This window comes from Procambarus clarkii, unplaced genomic scaffold (assembly GCF_040958095.1).
Source record: "Procambarus clarkii isolate CNS0578487 unplaced genomic scaffold, FALCON_Pclarkii_2.0 HiC_scaffold_107, whole genome shotgun sequence".
NCBI lineage: Eukaryota > Metazoa > Arthropoda > Malacostraca > Decapoda > Cambaridae > Procambarus > Procambarus clarkii.
In genome coordinates this window covers 390155-410331 of record NW_027189140.1, presented here as the reverse complement: position 1 = coordinate 410331, position 20177 = coordinate 390155, and the positions used below count along the sequence as shown (strand labels likewise).

Here is a 20177-nt window from a genome sequence, read left to right as displayed (position 1 = left end):
CATATAGTCTAGACTAGAGAGCTAATTCAGTATTCCTTGAAATGTAATCACATTAAAGTCTACATGCGTCTTTCTTCTGACAGACCTTTAAGGTTAATTAGCATAAATGCAAATTAAGTACACAATTGATTGGCTGTGTGCAGGGCTTCACACTCCCTGAGCTAGACATCAACTATAAAAATGCACATATCTTTGCTTTGCTTCAGTTATATTTATGCCAAAGTGTAGCTAACATTTTTGTCTTTATGATGAAATAGAAAACTGTCATACGGTAACAAATACTGTAATAAACTTCTTTTATTACAATATCTAGATAAAAAATTAACATTGATCTTCAAAAGGTCGCAGTTCTCATCGATTAGGAGAGTGTCGGCCAAAAAACCATCTTTAAAATATGAATATTTCCTCTCAAATAAGATCAACTCTCAGATGGATTCGCAAAAATTATTTTTGGGGGGGAGCCCCGTCGGCTCCCCGGAGCTATCCCAGGCTGATATGCTAATGTTAGACTTTGGCATCAGTCATGTGCATGGAGTTCTTAGGCCTACTGGGGATCACGGGCAGAACCTGGCCCCCTCAGAGAGGCAAGGGGAGCAATGACCTATAGAAACCCCTGTGTGGTTGGAAGCATTCTATGTCTGCCATTGACCGGATCAGGCACCCAGAAAGGTAAGCACCCTAAAACAAACCCCTATTCTGGTGAAAATTGCTATCACAAGCCTAAGAAGTGGCTAGAATTCCCCTAAAAGAAACAAACAAATGATCATGACGTCACACATCGCAGCGCCACTGTCTGCGCAGCTTCCCCCTCCCCGGGAGGGGAAAGGGGCAGCCCCAGACCTAAAGCGTCGGCTATCCACCCTCAGTTCTGAGGCTGGATGTCAAAAAATGCGAAAAACTTCCGACCGGAGGGAGGGATGCCGGGGAGCCTCTGGGTCTCACCCAGAAAATGGCGTTGCATTACATTCAACGCTGGTTTTCCGGAGGGAGCCCCTTCAGCCCCCTGGAGCTAACTACCCACAGAGAAAAGAAGAGGGACGTACCCGGGAGGCGGTCGCCGCACACTCCCCAACTCGAAGTCGAGACAACTGACTGCAACCGCTAACCCAAGACGACACAGGCCCGAATGGGCACGGGAACGACCATAAGATATCGAGCAGCCAGGCCCCTGTACGCCCGCCAAAAGCCCCGTGCCCGAATGTCAGCCAGGACATGCCGCCAAGACGGCAGCAAGAGCAGCGAATCCACGAATGTCATGGGCACGGGGATAGAATGCTGGCTGGCTAGCACAGCAGTCTTATCTCAAGTTCTTTCCCAAGAGGCAGACAAGAGGAGCTCCAGAATATTTCAACAATCCTAAGGATTGTAGTACAGGATGATGATAGTGAGTGGTGTCCCAGAGAACATAAGGGTATAGTGCTTTTGAAAAATAGGTGAGAAAACAGAAATGTGCCAAGGGAAGTGAAAAATTGGATGAGAAAAAGTTGCCCTAGTGTTTCCAGTGCATAGAAGAACATTCAAGATGGCCGCTAGCAACAGGAAATACAAAACAGATCTTGGTTTTGCTGGATTCAATGAAGAAAGCATTGATATAACCAGCCTATAAAACAAGTTGGTAAAATTAGATCCTATAGTGATCTCTCATGTAGAAATAATTAGTAAATTGAAAGAAAGTAATGACCATTTAAATAGCAAAGTTGTATGTCTTGAGGGTTTAGTGAAAGACTTGTGCAAGGATAAGAATCAATTGGAAATAAATTGCAAAGCCATGGAAGAAGAAAATAAACTCTTAAAAATAGCTATGGAAGAAGTTAAAGTAAATTTAAACATAAATGATTACAATAGGTTAGATAAGGATATTCAACAGGAGAAACAGCTTTTGTCAGCACAGATGGAGGAAGTTACGCAGGGAATAGAACAGTGCAAGAAAGATATGCAACTCACCTATGCACAAGTGGCCAAGGAGAAGGAAAAAATTGAAGAAGCAGTAAAGGAAGTCAAACGCTGCAGCAACCAAGATAAAACAAACATTAGACTGGAAGTGAGAAAAGAATTGGCATCTAACCCGAAGTTGGCGCAAAACACAGTTGATCGGAGTAAGTCCCTGATCATTTTTGGCTGCAAAGAAAAGGAGATAACATCTAGGTCAGAAAGAGCTGTAGAAGAAGCAAAAGTTGTAGATAAAATTGTTGGCCTCGTGGAAGTTCTTACAACCATAGAGAATGTGTGCGACTACAGGAGAATAGGCAGATATGTAAAAGGGAAAGATCGACCTTTGAGGATCACCCTAAATGGTGCCAAACAGATGGAAGAAGTACTAAGGAATACTAGAAAATTACAAAGTGATGAGGATGGGAAAGTGTGGTCGTTAAGACGAGATCTTTCAAAAGAACATAGGGACTGCCACACCGCACCGGAAAAAGCCTCCAGAAGGTCTGTGAAACATTACAGGCAACAACAAAAATCACAAAAAAAGGAAACCTCGAAACTGCCAAACCACTCCCCAAACAATTCAATATTGTCAAAATATTTGAAACTATTGTAGTTTGAATCTATCACTATCAATAACCCCTCCCCCAGGTGCCCTAGAGCCCCAGTATTCCCTCCATAAACCCTTCCATGTCAACTGTCACCGACTAAGTGTTATACACACCAGGTGTAGTGTTTCTGGGTCTTCATCAGAAGTGACAGGTCCCTGTGCTTCTAACTCCCGGCCATCCTTGAACTTCCTCCTGCGAGGACCATTTGTTTCTCTATTGTTTGAATTTTTGTATTTGTTTCACGACATTTTTTAACCGGCCTGTTGTGTGGACTTTGTTCATTTTGTGCTTTGGGCTGCATGGGACTCAGGGTCTACTTTCCTAAGTAATTACCTAAGTGTAGTTACAGGATGAGTGCTATGCTCGTGGTGTCCCGTCTTCCCAGCACTCTTTCTCATTAAATGCTTTGAAACTACTGACATTTTTGGCCTCCACCCCCACTTCTTACTTAGCTTGTTCCAACCGTCACCCACTAAGTGTTCGTTATCATTGCCCCTCCACTGACAGAATTACTTTCCTGGAGTGTTGGAGATACCCCTAAGTAGGGGGCTCCTAGGGTAGGGGCCTGACAGCTGAGTGGACAGCGCTCGGGATTTGTAGTTCTGAGGTTCCGGATTCGATCCCCGGTGGAGGCTGAAACAAATGGGCAGAGTTTTTTCATCCTGATGCACCTGTTCACCTAGCAGTAAATAGGTACCTGGGAGTTAGACAGCTGCTACGGGCTGCTTCCTGGGGGTATGTAACAAAAAGAAGGCCTGGTCGAGGACCGGGCTGCAGGGATGCTAAGCCCAGAAATCATCAAGGTTACCTCAAGATAGCCCTTTAGAGGCCAAGCCACCAAGGTAGAGGTCTTACCTCGGGTAGTTCAAAAGTATTTAACTCCTCTGTTTAGATCTAAGGTTGGGACATTTATTTTGGGGTTCACACACTTGTTGATACGGCATGTCACAGCCACTCTGCCAGCCTAGTTTTTGTCGCTGCATTCTGACTGTTCTCCCGGTGAGCATCCTCAGTGTCTGCGTGTCCTGTTTGGCTTATTGCTTTCAGACCCCTAGTAATTTCCCTGCGAGTTTTGGCCGTGCTTCCTCATTATGGATCTGCCCATCAAGACCACTCTCACTACTTGTGAGTTTGAGGTGTGTTCAGTGGCTTTGCTACATTGCAATGATCATTCTTTCTGCCTCCACTATGCTGACTGTTGGGTCGGTGACATCTACGATCCCAAGTTCTGTGGTGTTTGTGCCCCCAAAGAGTCTCTATTTTATCTTCTGAAGTAGAGGCTTATCAGGTGGCTACACCATTTTGTGGGATAGGTTTCCCCATGTTCAGCATTCATGGTTTTATGCTTGATGGGATGCCCTGGAGTTGGCTAGTACAGTACTGTTTAGGAACCTGTAATTGGAGATGTTGGTGACTTCCACCTTGGTTCTGTCCACACTTCCTCTTCCTTCCTGTGGGAGTGGTTTGTCATACTTCTGTTCTTCTTCCCCCCCCCCACCTCCATCCCTCCCCAATTACCACTCTCAATCATCTGAGGGTTTTGGATTTGGGGCAGTGTTTAGCTCGGGGTGTAGCACGGCCTTTTCTGGGGGTGGTCCCTTCCTTTTCCAGAGCAGAGGCAGATAAGCAGCCTCGTCCCTTCAGGAATTCAGTTTTCCCAACCACTTCCCTACTCTGTTCTTGCTCCTTGGGAGGATACATATCTATCTCAAGCACTAGGCAAAGACTACTGTTCTGCCCCAGGGCCTTCATGGAAACTACCTAGGATTTGGGAGAGAGGGGGGGGGGGGTAGCTCAATAAAATTCCTTGAGTTCCTTTCGACCTTACTCTTCAACTTTGGTGGCTGAGGGACTTTTTTCATATCCCTCTTCTATGTATAAGTTTAACTCCTCGGCAACCTCTGAGGTTACCGAGGAGGTTACCTCTGTAGTGGTAATCGACACTAACAATTCTGAGCTAGTTTAGAATGTTTTGATCATGGTTTTGAATTGTTCAGAGTTGTTTCTCTCCTTTGAATTTTCTGTTTGTGAACCTTGCAGTTATCCATAATGCTTTACTGACTTTCTGGATGCTTTCCCAGTGGGGTGACAAAATGTCACTTGCTCCTTGCCCCTCTTTGAGGGGGCCAGGTTCTGGCTCTGGTCCTCAGTAGGCCAAACACAACTCCCGCAACTGATGGGACCAAGTAGGATAGGTGCATTTTCAGTAAGATAGCTTCAGGGAGCCACCAGGGCTCTACCAGACAAAGGCATTTCATTATATTAAACCTTATTTTTTTTGGTGGTCTGATACATGGTTCTATGGTAATCCCTGATCCCCCAGGCTCCCCTCTGAGTGGGCCAGATTCTTGTGTGATCCCAAGCATTGGTTGCTTTCAAATTGTTAGCAGGAAACTACTAAGAAATATAGAAATATAGAATACTATAAAGTACTTACTTTAAGACCTTTAATGAAATTTTTAACAGAGAGGTCATTGTAGAGGAAAATATCTAGGAGTAGTTTAAAAGGTCTTCCTCCAACATGGAATGGCACTTTTTCTGACATCAAAACCTGAAAGAAATAGTATCGAAATTTTCAGTTAAATTTCAATTTAATCAAATAATTAGGCATGCAATATGAAGCACCTCAAATAAGCTTTCAAATTATCTACATCTTGAGGGATCAATGTTTATTTTCTGCGAGAAGCCCTGTCGACTCCCTGAAGCCATCACACACTGATCAGTGCCATACTACTTAGTGCCATCACTTGCAGAACTCTATTTGCCTATGGGGGACCATAAGAATGATGGGCAGCCATATGTGAGCCATCCACAACTGGTGGTACTAAGTAGTATGGTACTGAACAGTGTACGATAGCTTCAGGGAGCATCCGGCACTCACTCAGATACTGGCATTTCCTTACATTCAATGCTAGGTTGTTTTGGAGGGGAGGGGGAGGATACACAATGATTCATACTTAAAGTAGTGACAGCATGCATAAACAAATGGGGTAATCATTCCATATTTGGAAGACAAATTTAGTGTTGAACATGATGAAATGCGTCTTTCTAGTGGACATCCTGATGGCTTCCTGGAGCTAGTTCCCTGGAGAATGCTAAACATATTGTAATGTTTGTTTATGTGTACATATTTGATTGATTAGACACAAAGAGTTTAGTGTTTGATATAGTCTTGGTTACAGCCATCAGTTTGTTGGCTGTGTAGTGAAGTGTTGTAGTAGTTGAGACACAGTCTGGAGCAGGGCAGAGAGCTGAGTGAGGCCGGGGGTGGAGGGTTGGGATGCGGGATGTGTGTGTAGAGAACGGCGCTCTGAATGCGAGCGGAGGCAAAGAGCTCGGGTGCGGGCCGAGAGTGTGGTAGTTCGATGTGGCCAGAGTCTGGCTGTCTGCTCTGTATCGAGGCTGAAGTGTTTTGTGAGGGGTAGGAACTGGACACGTCGAGTGTTACATTGTTGTTGGTGAATGTTGAAGGTGTGTGGTATCTCTCACATCTTAGAGTTAAGACTGACTGACTGATGTGCTCTCGAAGCTTATATCACAAGCCTCCACTTTACCTGACCATCATCTAGCAGGTTGGGAACTGTAATTAGTGGACCTAGAATCAGTGTAGGACTTCTAGGAATGTGATAACTTAAGAGATATGTTTCATATAATTACAGACCCATATCTGCACATAAGTTAATGAGAATATGGAAAAGTATATTACTTACATAATATACTTGCTACAATATAATGTGTAGGATTGAGAGGAACACTCTTGAAGTATGAAAATAAAAATGTGTTAAGAACTTTACATAAGGTTGCAGGTCTTCAAACCAGAACCAGATTAGTGTCCAATTAGGGGCAACAACTAGGGGGGGAAAGCCGAAGGGGCGACAACTTGGGGGGGAAAAGCTGAAGGGGCTTTCCCCAGAAAACCAGCGTTGAATGTAATGAAACGCTAGTTACTGGGGTGAGACTTGGAGGCTCCCCAGAGCTAACCGGGCTGATATGAATGTACTAGACCCTGGTATCAATCAATGAGCATGGAGTTTTAGGCCTACCGGGGACCACGAGCCAGAATCTCGGCCCCCTCAGAGAAGCACAAGGAGGTATGGTCTATAGAAACCCCCCATGTGGTTGGAAGCATTCTATGTCTGCCATCGACCGGGTCAGGCACCCAGGAAGGTAAGCACCACAAAACAAACTCCCTAGTCTGGTTAAAATATTGCTACTGAAAGCCGAACTAGTGGACAGAACTCCCCAAATGAAAACGAGCAAACGAGCATGATGTCACCACGTCACAGACCCCCCACACTGGCTATCCACCCTGCAGTTCTGAGGCTGGATGTCAAAAACGGCAAATAAAACACCACCGGAGGGAGGGAGGGATGCTGGGAGCCTCCCAGTCTCACCCAGAAACCGGCGTTTCATTACATTCAACGTTGATTTTCTGGGGAAAGCCCCTTCGGCTCCCCAGAGCTACTTACCCAAAGACAAAACAAGAGGGATTTACCCGAGAGGTGGTCGATCTTTGCTCCTCAACGCAAAGTCGAGACAACTGGCTGCAACCGCTGACCCAAAGCGACACAGGCCCGACTTGACCCAGGAACATTGGCAAGGTAGCAAGCGGACGCTAAGAATCTCGCTAAGAGAAGCCCAAGCAGGGTACTGCTAACTGGTACCCAAAGTTACCAATCAAAGTGCTAAAGCTGAACCCCAGGGACGTGTACACTCACAGGGGCCTAGTGGAGGACCACCAAGATATAAATAGGTGTTACCAAAACAAGGAACAGGCCCCCCCCCCCACCAGGCAGGAAAACAAAAACTAAAGGCAAACCCCACACAAGGACAACGTGCCTAGGCAGAACAGAGTCGGCTGCTATGAGAGGTGAAAACTAGTTGCACAGCACCCTGTGCCCCAACCAGTGACAAAACTACCCCCTACCCAGAGGCAAACAGTGATGCATGAAACACCCCAGCTGACTCCAAGAGCAGGCAATTACCGAGCAGTAAAAGACCTCAGCGTAGGCAGCCCCTAAGCAACTTGTGGAAGATAACCTAAAGCCACAAGGACAGTACTTACAGGGCAACTAGGGAAGGTAACCCTAAGCGCATGCAGCCCGAGTACTGATGAAAATTACTGCTGGCTCGCACACCGCCACAAGACAGTACCACACCACAAGGCACAGCACTGAATTGAGTTTGAAGCCAGAGTCGCACAACTGCCGGGTCTCACATGGGGTGTGGATAGCCAGCGCCGGGGTCTGGGGCTCCCCTTCCCCCTTCCCAGAGAGGGGGGGGGGGGAGCTGCACAGACGGCGATGCGGTGACAGTTGTGATGTAATGCTCGTTTGCTCTTTTTCGTTTGGGGAGTTCTGTCCAACAGTTCGGCTTTCTGTAGCAATTTGTTAACTATGGCAGATATGGAATGCTTCCAACCACACAGGAGTTTCCACAAGCCATTGCTCCTCGTGCCTCTCTGAGGGGGCCAGGTTCTGGCTCATGGTCCCCAGTAGGCCTAAGAACTCGATTCGCTTGACTGATGCCAGGGTCATCTTGAGGTTATCTTGAGATGATTTCGGGGCTTTAGTGTCCCCGCGGCCCGGTCCTCGACCAGGCCTCCACCCCCAGGAAGCAGCCCGTGACAGCTGGCTAACACTCAGGTACCTATTTTACTGCTAGGCAACAGGGGCATAGGGCGAAAGAAACTCTGCCCATTGTTTCTCGCCGGCGCCTGGGATCGAACCCAGGACCACAGGATCACAAGTCCAGTGTGCTGTCCGCTCGGCCGACCGGCTCCAGTCTAATACATTCATATTAGTCCAGATAGCTCCAGGAGCCAAAGGCCCCCCCCCCCTCAGAAAATGGAACCAACACAGGCACAGACCCCCTGCATAACATAGTTCAATGAATAACCAACATTTATCTGGAAAAAACACCAGGACCTGAAGCGAGGTGATTCCTCCCTTAACTACACTGTAACTACACTGATTCAGAAGTATGCCATCAGATTACTCCCAAAACTGAGAGGTATGAGTTAGGAGGAAAAGCTACGCAAACTAAACCTCATGTTCCTGAACGACAAAAGAGCTAGGGGGAGATATGATCACAGCCTACAAAATTTTCAAAAGAATTGACAGGGTGGGTGGGTGGACAAAAACAAATTATTTAGTATGAGTGGAACATGAACAAGGGGACACAGGTGGAAACCGAGTTCCCAAATGAGCCACAGAGACATTAGAAAAAAAAATTTCAGTGTCAGGGTAGCTAACAGATGGAATGCATTAGGCAGTGATGTGGTGGAGGCAGACTCCATACACAGTTGAAAGGCAGAACCAAAGAAATGAAGCTCAACCCCCCACAAGCACAACTAGATGAGTACTTGAGTAAGTAGACACATAAAACATCTAAAGTATGGGTAGTCTGTGCATGGACATGCTTTCAAGAGAAGGGTGGACACTTAATTTGGAATTAACGTCCAGAATCAATCAGAATCAAAACTTTCTAAATACGCCCTAGAAATTGAAGTGAAGATTCTGCTTCACCAGCACCAATGTTGGTCGTGTTGGCAAATGGTAGTGGTGGAGGGAGGCAATTAAGTGTTTCCATTTGGTGATTTGCTTCTTGCCACACATTACACTGAGAAAACTAGTGTTCTTGCACTTCTCTTCCTTATTAGCAGAATGGTTCACCTCAGCGAAGAGTGAGTGACCCCCTTGGAGGGAACCAGATGGGCTAGAAAAGGCCCTGTCCCCAGTGAACAACAAGTCATTATAGGAACCTATCATACCAGACTGTACACAGTGTATCAGTATTAGGCTCAGAAGAGCAACTGAGGGAGCCACTCCAGAAATATTTTTATTTTGCACTGTTTCACCTTTATTTAACCACAGTATAAACTCTCTTGCTTGGGGGGGAGCCTGACGGCTGAGTGGACAGCGCTCAGGATTCATAGTCCTAAGGTTCCAGGATTGATCCCCCGGTGGAGGCAGAAACAAATGGGCAGATTCTTTCACCCTGATGCATCTGTTCACCTAGCAGTAAACAGGTACCTAGGAGTAAGATAGCTGGTACTGGCTGCTACTTGGGGGATGTGTAACCAAAAGGAGGCCTGGTCGAGGAAAAGGCCGCGGGGACGCTAAGCCCCGAAATCATCTTGAGATAACCTCATATCCAGCATACCAGAACAGTGTAATAATTTTTGTTACAAACCAACCTTTTCAATGACATAATTAAGATAATGAGTGGAGGGTTGAGCTTGAAAAGTTTCCATAGCAACACAAGCAGAGGCATCTTGTGATAAACTGCGATGAACAGCAGCAGGAGTTGTTGACACGCTTTCTAACTTCAGAATTGCATTTAAATACATGGATGGCGATATACTAAAGAAATTGTTCATGACTTTTGTTAGGCCAAAGCTAGAATATGCAGCTGTTGTGTGGTGCCCATATCTTAAGAAGCACATCAACAAACTGGAAAAGGTGCAAAGACATGCTACTAAGTGGCTCCCAGAACTGAAGGGCAAGAGCTACGAGGAGAGGTTAGAAGCATTAAATATGCCAAAACTAGAAGACAAGAAAAAGAGGTGATATGATCACTACATACAAAATAGTTACAGGAATTGATAAAATCAACAGGGAAGACTTCCTGAGACCTGGAATTTCAAGAACAAGAGGTCATAGATTTAAACTAGCTAAACACAGATGCCGAAGAAATATAAGAAAATTCACCTTCGCAAATAGAGTGGTAGACGGTTGGAACAAGTTAAGTGAGAAGGTGGTGGAGGCCAAGACCGTCAGTAGTTTCAAAGCGTTATATGACAAAGAGTGCTGGGAAGACGGGACACCACGAGCGTAGCTCTCATCCTGTAACTACACTTAGGTAATTACACTTAGGTAATTACACACCGAACACAAACACAATGGGTAAACTACACCGATGTCCACTGAAACACACAGAAAATGGGTAATATTAATTATTAATAACCTTTAAAACATTCAGAAATACAGAGGACCACTTGGTTTGCAAACTTAAGTTATCCGAAAGTTCCAGTTTCATGATCGGGGTTGGGGTTTCACGCTGCCCGAACTAAGTTCGGGAATTGAGGAAGCAGTCCACCAGGCCTCACACCTGCCCGGGGTGGTGGGTTAGTGGGCGGAAGATAGCCTAGTTTGCCCACTGTACATGTCAGGGGCCACCACTCTAGTAGGTGGGTAGGTGGGCTTGGGTGGGCTTGGGTGGGCTTGAGCGGGTAGACGGGCTTGGGTGGGTTCTGGTGGGTAGGCGGCCTTTTTAGGTGGGCCTGGGTGGGTTCGGGTAGGTAGGCGGGCTTGGGTGGGTTTGGGCAGGTAGGCAAGCTTGGGTGTGCTCGGGCAGGCGAGCAGACAGGTGGACTGTCACAGACTGGCTGTGATCATGCCACATCCTCTCAGCTTCCCCCATCTCCGCTACATCCTACACCCCTCCCCCATCCTCACACTGGACCATCCCAGAAATATCCCCCACCCCTCCAGGCGCATGAAGATGGGTAATAACACGGTTCAAATTCTCGGCTACCTTCCTACCAGATGGTGGCCTTGGAGACAGACTGCCCTGACTGACTGACTGACTGACTGCTCTGATTGACTGACTGACTGATTGCACAGACTTACTTTTATACAAGAATGTACACTGGGATTGTGAGAGTACATAACGTTGGTGCTCTGTAAACATCAGACTCATGTTGTTTACAAACTGTAACTGGTTGCTACCACAACTGTGTTTGCCTAACAGCCTTGGACCAGTTATGACTTATGACTGTGAATGCCTGACTGATGAGCAACATAACCCCCACGACAAATATAAGTAAACGAGCAACATAACACCATGAGAGACATAATGAGTTTCATCAATGAGACCATCAACATAAAATAACTAGAGACATAATGATACAAGCAACACAACATGAGAAACGAAACGAAAAATGTAATGAGACGAGCAACATTACCATATGTTGAAAAACAACATAAGACGAGCATAATGAAACGAAAAACATAAGATAATGTAAATGACTTTGACTTGTGACTGAAAGACCAGTACAATTTGTATATGAAGTTTTTTAAAACTAGATCAAAGAGAATGAAACAAATGTCAATTAAAGAATCTTTTGCAAAGATTTCCAAGAAAACTGGCATTGCCTCACCGGCACCTGACTCATCACATGTTGACCCAAATGCATCAACATCTGAGGTTACTTTATCACTATTATTCTCCACTTCAGTCAACCCAACACCATCAACATCCACCACCACCTCTTCCATGTAAATAATTACGCTTCATCATCATTGATCATCAACATAACAAGTAGATCACAACTTCTTTTATTGGTGAGTACAAACAAAATATTGTCCCGTCTATGCTATGAACCTGTCAATTTTTTCCTCCTGATTTGTTCCCTACATTTCTCACTTATTTTTGTTCTTATATTTCTCGTTTACGAACTTACATGGTAACCGACGGGTCTCGTCCCCAAGTGATTTACAAAGCAAGTGGTCCTCTGTAGATGCCATTATGAAAATATCTTATTTTAACCCTTAACCTCTTAGACCGCACATATTTCAGCAAATATAGGGGGCATAATAGCGAAAAATATTCAAATTATGTAAAAATAACTTACAAATTTTTAACAAATCTCCAACTTATTGGCTTCAGTGTCGTGAAACTTTCATCAAAATATTTTCAGAAATTGATTTTAGACAAATTTTTGAAAAATAAGAAAGTTTTATTGATAAGGAGAAGAGCTGCTAATAGCTGGAACTGAAGGATTATGCAGTAATAAAGAGATGCAAGCACCTGTCCGACGCTCAATGAAGAACAACAGTAGTAAGAAGTGTCCACAAAGTGGGTATGCAGCTGGTGCCTTTATAGCTTTGCTGAGTAAAACATAATAACACAGATAATAATGAATAACTAAGTTAATATGCTCTATTTTGTTATATATCATATAAACACATTGGCCAATGTTAATATATGTTACGTTCATCAATGTCCCAAAAATATTTTTTTAGGGAATTATTTTTTTAAGATTTTTAGTTGTTTTTTTCTCCTATATTTATTATGTGATATTGTTGTAACCTTTACATCCTGAAGAATGCTTATGACTTCATAACTATGTGAAGATACAATGAAATTGATCAACAAATATATCAGTCACAACTTACAAAACTTGAGACTTTTAATTTTTTGGCTGATTTTTTCTCTAATTTCAAACTCTATTTTCTTTGTCTCTTTAGGTTTAGGTTGTTTTGATGATTAGGGACCAGATTAGGATTCTTTCACTTATATGAACGTATATCCTAAATATATCCCCTAACTCATTATAATTATTATAATTATCCCTATATATTGTGTTTTTGGGGGGTTATTTTTTCTTGACTTCATTTCAACACATAATGACCTACAACTTTCACACATTCGAGTATGAATCCCAAACAATGTTTATTAAAACATACAATTAAATTAACGAATTAAAACTACCTTTATTCATTGTTGATAACTTCAACTTCAATTATCTCTGAAACTAGAGTTTCAACTTTGAGTGGCTTCTAAAATTCCAGTTATTAACTGATTCTCACTATTTTAACACTGTGTGCTCAACTGTCTGTTCTACAATCCCATCAGAATGGATTTTTCAAAAATTTTATACATTTGGAGTTATAATTTTTTTCTGGGGAGAGCCCCTACGGCTCCCCGGAGCTTACTAGGCTGATATGCTAATGTCAGACTTTGGCATCAGTCATGTGTATGGAGTTCTTATGGGCCTACCGGGGACCACGAGCCAGAACCTGGCCCCCTCTAGAGAGGCAAGGGGAGCAATGGCCTATAGAAACCCCCAGTGTAATTGGAAGCATTCTATGTCTGCCATCGACCGGGTTAGGCACCCAGAAAGGTAGGCGTCCCAAAACAAACCCCTATTCTGGTGAAAATTGCAACCAAAAGCCGAACGAGTGGATAGAACTCCCCAAACAAAAACAAGCAAAGTAGTATGACGTCATTCGTCGTCGCGCCGCTGTCTGCGCAGCCCCCCCCCCCCTCCCTGGGAGGGAGAATGGGGAGCCTCAGACCTACCGCACCGGCGATCCACACCTCAGTTCTTGAGGCTGAAGCTATCGGCTTGGTTGTGTGCTTTGGCTCCGGTGTTTATGCGGCGCTGTACCTTGTGTGTGGCTGCTGTTCTACAGGGGTGCAAGAGCCAGGAGTTATTCCTCAGTACTCGGGCTGCATGCGCCTAGGGTTCCCTTCCCTAGGTGCCTTGTAAGTACTGCCCTTGGAGCTTGGGGTTACCCTCCACAAGTTCCTCGGGGTCTGCCTCTGTGTGTCTGTTTTACTGCTCAGTTTCTCGGCCGCTCTTTAGGTACTTAGGAGTTTTGTCTCCCCTAGTTTACCTTAGGGTAAGAGGCAGTTTTCACACTGGTAGGGGCGCAGGGTGCTGTGCTGCTAGTTGTTACCTATCACAGCAGCCGGCTCTGTTCCTTGGGGTACGTTGTCCTCTTGCGGAGTTTTGTTATTCTTTTTGTTTTGCCTTGGTGGGGGGTTCTGCCCTAATTACCACTGGTGTTTGGCCTCACCCTGATACTTGGTGGTGCCCCTGCTTGGTCCCCGTGATTGTACACATCCATGGGGTTCAGCTTTAGACAGTTTGTTTGGTAGTTTTTGGGCGCCGGTTAACAATACCCTGCCTGGGTTTACCTGAGCGCAAGTCCTCTTCAAGTAAACGCTCAGGACCCTGGGAATCCCCTAGGGGACGCATGGGTCTGATGAATATGGCCCCGGGGTCTTCCCCCCCTCGCTTCGTGCGAGTTTGAGGGTTGTTCGGTTCCCCTTGTCTCAGGGCGAACCTCACTGTTTTTGCCTCCGTCATGCAGCCTGTTGGGTCGGTGACACTTTCGACCCTGAGTCCTGTAATTACCCAAGTGTAATTACCTAAGTGTAGTTACAGGATGAGAGCTACGCTCGTGGTGTCCCGTCTTCCCAGCACTCTTTGTCATATAACGCTTTGAAACTACTGACGGTCTTGGCCTCCACCACCTTCTCACTTAACTTGTTCCAACCGTCTACCACTCTATTTGCGAAGGTGAATTTTCTTATATTTCTTTGGCATCTGTGTTTAGCTAGTTTAAATCTATGACCTCTTGTTCTTGAAGTGCCAGGTCTCAGGAAATCTTCCCTGTCGATTTTATCAATTCCTGTTACTATTTTGTATGTAGTGATCATATCACCTGTTTTTCTTCTGTCTTCTAGTTTTGGCATGTTTAATGCTTCTAACCTCTCCTCGTAGCTCTTACCCTTCAGTTCTGGGAGCCACTTAGTAGCATGTCTTTGCACCTTTTCCAGTTTGTTGATGTGCTTCTTAAGATATGGGCACCACACAACAGCTGCATATTCTAGCTTTGGCCTAACAAAAGTCATGAACAATTTCTTTAGTATATCACCATCCATGTATTTAAATGCAATTCTGAAGTTAGAAAGCATAGCATAGGCTCCTTGCACAATATTCTTTATGTGGTCCTCAAGTGATAGTTTTCTATCTAGAACCACCCCTAGATCTCATTCTTTATCAGAATTATTTAAAGATTTCTCACATAATATATAGGTTGCGTGGGGTCTATGTTCTCCTATTCCACATTCCATAACATGACATTTATTAACATTAAATTCCATTTGCCAAGTGCTGCTCTATCTACTTATTTTGTCCAGGTCTTCTTGAAGGGCATGACAATCATCTAAATTTCTTATCCTTCCTATTATCTTAGCATCATCAGCAAACATGTTCATATAATTCTGTATACCAACTGGTAGATCATTTATGTAGACAATAAACATCACTGGTGCAAGAACTGAAACCTGTGGTACTCCACTTGTGATATTTCTCCAGTCCGATACATTGCCTCTGATTACTGCCCTCATTTTTCTATCAGTCAGAAAATTTTTCATCCATGATAGAAGCTTACCTGTCACCCCTCCAATATTTTCCAGTTTCCAGAACAACCTCTTATGTGGAACTCTGTCGAAAGCCTTTTTTAGGTCCAGATAGATGCAGTCAACCCAACCATCTCTTTCCTGTAATATCTCTGTGGCTCGATCATAGAAACTGAGTAAATTCGATACACAGGATCTTACAGATCGAAAACCATACTGTCTGTCTGATATTATATCATTTCTCTCTAGGTGTTCTACCCATTTAGTTTTGATTAGTTTTTCCAATACTTTCACTATTACACTTGTCAATGATACAGGTCTATAATTGAGGGGTCTTCCCTGCTGCCACTTTTGTAGATTGGAACTATGTTAGCCTGTTTCCACACGTCTGCTACGATTCCTGTACACAGGGATGCCTGAAAGATCAGGTGAAGTGGAATGCTGAGCTCAGATGCACATTCTCTCAGAACCCATGGTGAAACGCCATCTGGGCCAGCTGCTTTGTTCTTACCGAGCTCCTTGAGCATTTTTTCCACTTCGTCTCTAGTCACCTCTGTGCTCTATGTTGTTCTCTGGAATTCTTATTGTATCTGGTTCCCTAAAGATTTCATTTTGTACAAACACACTTTGGAACTTTTCGTTTAGTGTTTCACACATTTCCTTTTCATCTTCCGTGAATCTATTTCCCATTTTCAACCTCTGAATATTATCCTTTACCTGCAATTTGTTGTTTATGAATTTATAGAATAGACCTGGTTCTGTTTTACATTTGTCTGCAATCCCTTTTTCAAAATTTCTTTCAAAAGTACAAAAAGTACACAAAATTTCTGTGAGTACTGTTGTTTGCTGGTGACTCAATTTACCCAGTTTATGGATGATGATCTTCGGGGTACAGGCTGCACAGGCGTTGCATTCTAGGTTTCGGTTGTTGCAACTCGCTAGGTTAGTTGTTCACCAGGATGCCCCGCGGCTGCCCCGTTTTGCTTATAGGGACCCGGACTTGGGGGTGGGGGTCGCTTCAACCCTGGTTCAGTCCGCACCTCCTGTTGTGCGTTCTAGTCGCCCTCCCCTGCTTCCAGCCCCGAAACGTCTGAGGGTTTCAGAGTCGGGGCAGGGGTTAGTTGGTCTTGAGACTCGGGCAGCCTCGGGGGATGCCCCTTCCAGTGTGGCGACGGAGGCATTCGAGTCTCCTCCCCCGGCCGAAGCCTCTGGGTCTGACCAGTGGGCCTCATTCTATCCGGCTTCTACGGCTGTGCCGGCCTTGTCTAGTGGGGTTGGTGCTTGGGGGGAGGACTCGGCCCCGGGTCCTGTTGGAGAGGACCCTGGGGCTGGGGAGGGGCTGACTTGGCGGCCTTGGGCCCCGCTGGACCTCGCCTGGGTTTTTGTACCCTCTGAGCGGGGCTTACTGTTGCAAGGAGTGGGGGTTTTCTTTCCTCCCCCCCCCCTCTGCATACGAGTTGGATTTGGTGTCTGCCCCTCCCCTGGTTCGGTTCCGTGTTCCCCCAGGGGCTTCGGATCCGTCTTTCCGAAGGTTTTCGGCTTATCGCATCCAACCTGCTGCTGTGCGGGCGGCTCTTGCGGCAAACCTCTTGCGTAACCCGGAATATGCCTTGGCAATGGATCCCTCGACTTTCAGGTTTGGGACTTCATTCCCTTTCTGGCTCCGTTACGAGGTTCCGGAGTCGTCCTGGCTGGCGGACTGTCCTGTCTTTGCCTCGGAGGATTGGCACTCCTTCTGCCGTTCCCGCACACTTGAGTGGCGGGAGGCTTCGATGGTGCTTCAGGTTTTTCTGGGGGGCGACCTTGAGCACCTCAATGAGTACTTGTTTGCTCCTGCCCTTCCCCGGGATGTTGGTGTCGTTCAGCTTCATGTACAGGTTCCCCTCCTTTCGGCAGCGCAGGTGGTGGAGGACTTTGCGCTCTCGGGGCCTTTTAGTTGTGGCCTTGTGCTTTTTTTCCTTTCTGGAGCTGTCTTCTGACTGGCTCACGGAGGATTTGGGGGCGCTTGGGGCTGTTCTGGGGCTTGGCGCCATGGCCTCGGCAGCTCACTCGTCGGCTGCCATGCTGAAGCTTTTCGTGCCGATCTTTCGGGATGCGGTGGCTCTGTTTTATGCCTCCCGGCTCGCGTGTCGGCAGGCGGCACTTGCCTCCTCTGTGGAATCTGCTTGGGCCTTGGCTCTTAGGCATTCGTCCCATTTTTGCCCCCTCTTGTTTGAGACTTCAGCCGTTGCGTAGTTTATTAAGGCTGCTTCAACTTCTTGCCGTCTGATGTCGAACTTGCTGGTTCTCCAGGGTCCCGTGGTGGGCCTTCCCAGAAGGGTCATGCCAAGGCTCGGGGTTGCTCTTGTCGTGGTAGGCCACTGGTGTCAGGTTCGGGTTCAGCACCTCCTTTGGACCTGCTGTCGTCTGGTTGGCTTGGTGTTCGCTCTGTGCGAGGTTCTGGGTCTCGTAAGGGGCGCCAGCCCTTTCGCGGTTCACCCCATTGACGGGGCGATGGGGGGGAGGCTTGCGCTGTTCGCTCACACCTGGTCCCACGATTTGTTGGCGTTACGGGTCGTTTCGCACTGCCTCCGGTGGCATTGGGTGGCCCCTCCCCCTGCAGGGTGTTTGGGGCTGGCAGGGCAGGCTTCTTCTCCTGCGCTCTGTCAGGTCATCTTGGAGTGGGTTCGCTTGGGCATGGTCGAAATGACGACATCCCTCAGATGGGTTTCCCGTCTGTTTCCAGTCCCGTAATGGGACTGCGCGGACCTGTGGTTCATTCTGGACTTGTCCCGTCTGAACCCCTGGGTTCATTGCTCCTCCTTTCGGATGACCACTCTGTCCCAGGTTCGACTCCTGTTGGAGCCAGGTGCTTGGATGGTGTCCCTGGACCTCCAGGATGCTTATTGGCACGTCCCGATTTATCCGGGGTTCAGGGACTGGCTTGGTTTTGTTGTGGGGGCTTCGTGCTTACCACTTTCGTTGTCTTCTGTTCGGCTTGAACCTGGCACCTCGCATTTTCACACGCCTCACACGGGTCGTGGTGACCCGTCTGCGTCTGTTAGGTGTTCGGGTGTTGCCCTATGTTATGATCTCAGCCTGCAGGAGAAACGAGTCTCCCCCTTGAGAGTTATTCAGCAAGCCTGACCTAACCAGAAGGTCTAGGATATATAGAGGCGATAACACAGATGCAAAATAGCTGGTTGGATATGATGAACAATTTAAGATTATGGGCAGTGAAGAAGAAAACAGATAAATGACTGGCTAGGAGATGTGGACATTTTGCTGGAGGCGTGAGTATCGCTTCTGGAGGGCTTTGACCTCACTTGAGGCCAGACATCGCAGGGGGAAAGCCGCGCTCCGTTTGAGCTCCCGTCAGAAAGGAATCCCTAGTGATATATCTCCAAGAGAAGAGAAGTGTGTAGACGTGCCAGCTGTAGAATCAAGCTGGGAACGTTGTGGTCTCAAGTCCTGGTCGACGAGGAGAGTATTAAGCCGCCCAGAGACATTTTCGTGGGCTGTGGAATCGCCCTGACCAGGCTTCGTCAGAGGGAGGAGCGCCCTCGACCAGATAATCTGTGGTAAGCACGATATACGCCAGTTCATAGTGATTGCTTGTAGTTGGTCGTGTGCCCAGCGACAGTAGCAATGTTTATTTATAAGTTAGACATGTTTTAATAAGGCAGAAGGCCTGAAATAAGAGAGTGAAGAGGGAGGAACACGGAGCGACATCCGTCTCCTCTGAGCGCTGGCAGGCAACTGAGGGAGCCCGGCTCCTGACGGCGGAGGACCCTCCCTTAGTGAGGAGGCCCACCGGGCAAGGTGGAGCATGGAACCGCCCAACGGGGGAGTCCACTCTTACAGTACGTAGAGGACAGATAGAGGTTTAAGGCAAACATATTGTGTGATTATTTTTGTTTATGTGTTAAAGGGGAAACATTTTTATTGGAGTGTCGATGGGTTGCAGGTTTGTCTTTGGGGAAGAAGTTGCTGAGAACTTCGAAGCCAGCACAGATGAAGTAGTTGATGAGACTCCAAGGTAGTGGAGGCGAGGACCTCGAGCTGTGAGGAGAAGCAGTGAAGAGGAGTGTCACGTGCTTCTGTAGAGGTGGTGAAGCACCATAGTTGCTCGAGGAAACTTCATGGTGTAGCAGCCAAGAGAGCTGTGGAGGACCCTAGCAGAAGGGTGAAGCACCGCAGTTGCTCAAGGAAACTGCATGATAGCAGCCTGGAGGAGCTGCAGAGGATCCTGGTAGTGAAGCCCGGAAGAACCTAAAGATATCAGGGTAGTGAACTTCCAGAGGTGGAAGGGAAGTTCTGGTGGATTACTTGTAGGGAGTTGATAGTGTTTGGTTGTCATTAGTGTGCAAGACGCAGTGAGAGGTGAGTGATTGTTTGCATTCTTATGTCAAGGAGTGTTTTATACTGAAGTTTAGAGTTACAGTCGTAGGCTGGATTACCTACAGATGTATGTGTTCTAGGACTGATAGAGTGATCGATTGATCATTGTTGTGTATCAAGGAACATTTATACTGATATATGTTATTGCATTCACATGCTGATTTTCCTTGTACACGTTTATAGATACATATATATTTCTCTTGTTGATAGTGCAACAGTGTATGTAGACTTGATCTACTTGAGGAGGTTGATAGTATCAGGTGGTGAGATAGGATACCACTTAAGCTAATGATAGAGTTCTGATGGTGTTTGAGTGCA

The 20177-nt window shown here is 46.2% G+C and overlaps 1 protein-coding gene across 1 annotated transcript in view; it reads right to left on the bottom strand.

The window, feature by feature from the left end:
- Positions 1–4977: 4977 nt before the first annotated feature.
- Positions 4978–20177, bottom strand: part of LOC138360316 (origin recognition complex subunit 3-like) — a 59531-nt gene continuing 44331 nt past the window's right edge. Inside the window, exon 6 of the mRNA XM_069320235.1 lies at positions 4978–5091. The gene's annotated coding sequence lies outside the window, so the exon portion shown is untranslated. The remainder of the gene's footprint in view (positions 5092–20177) is intronic.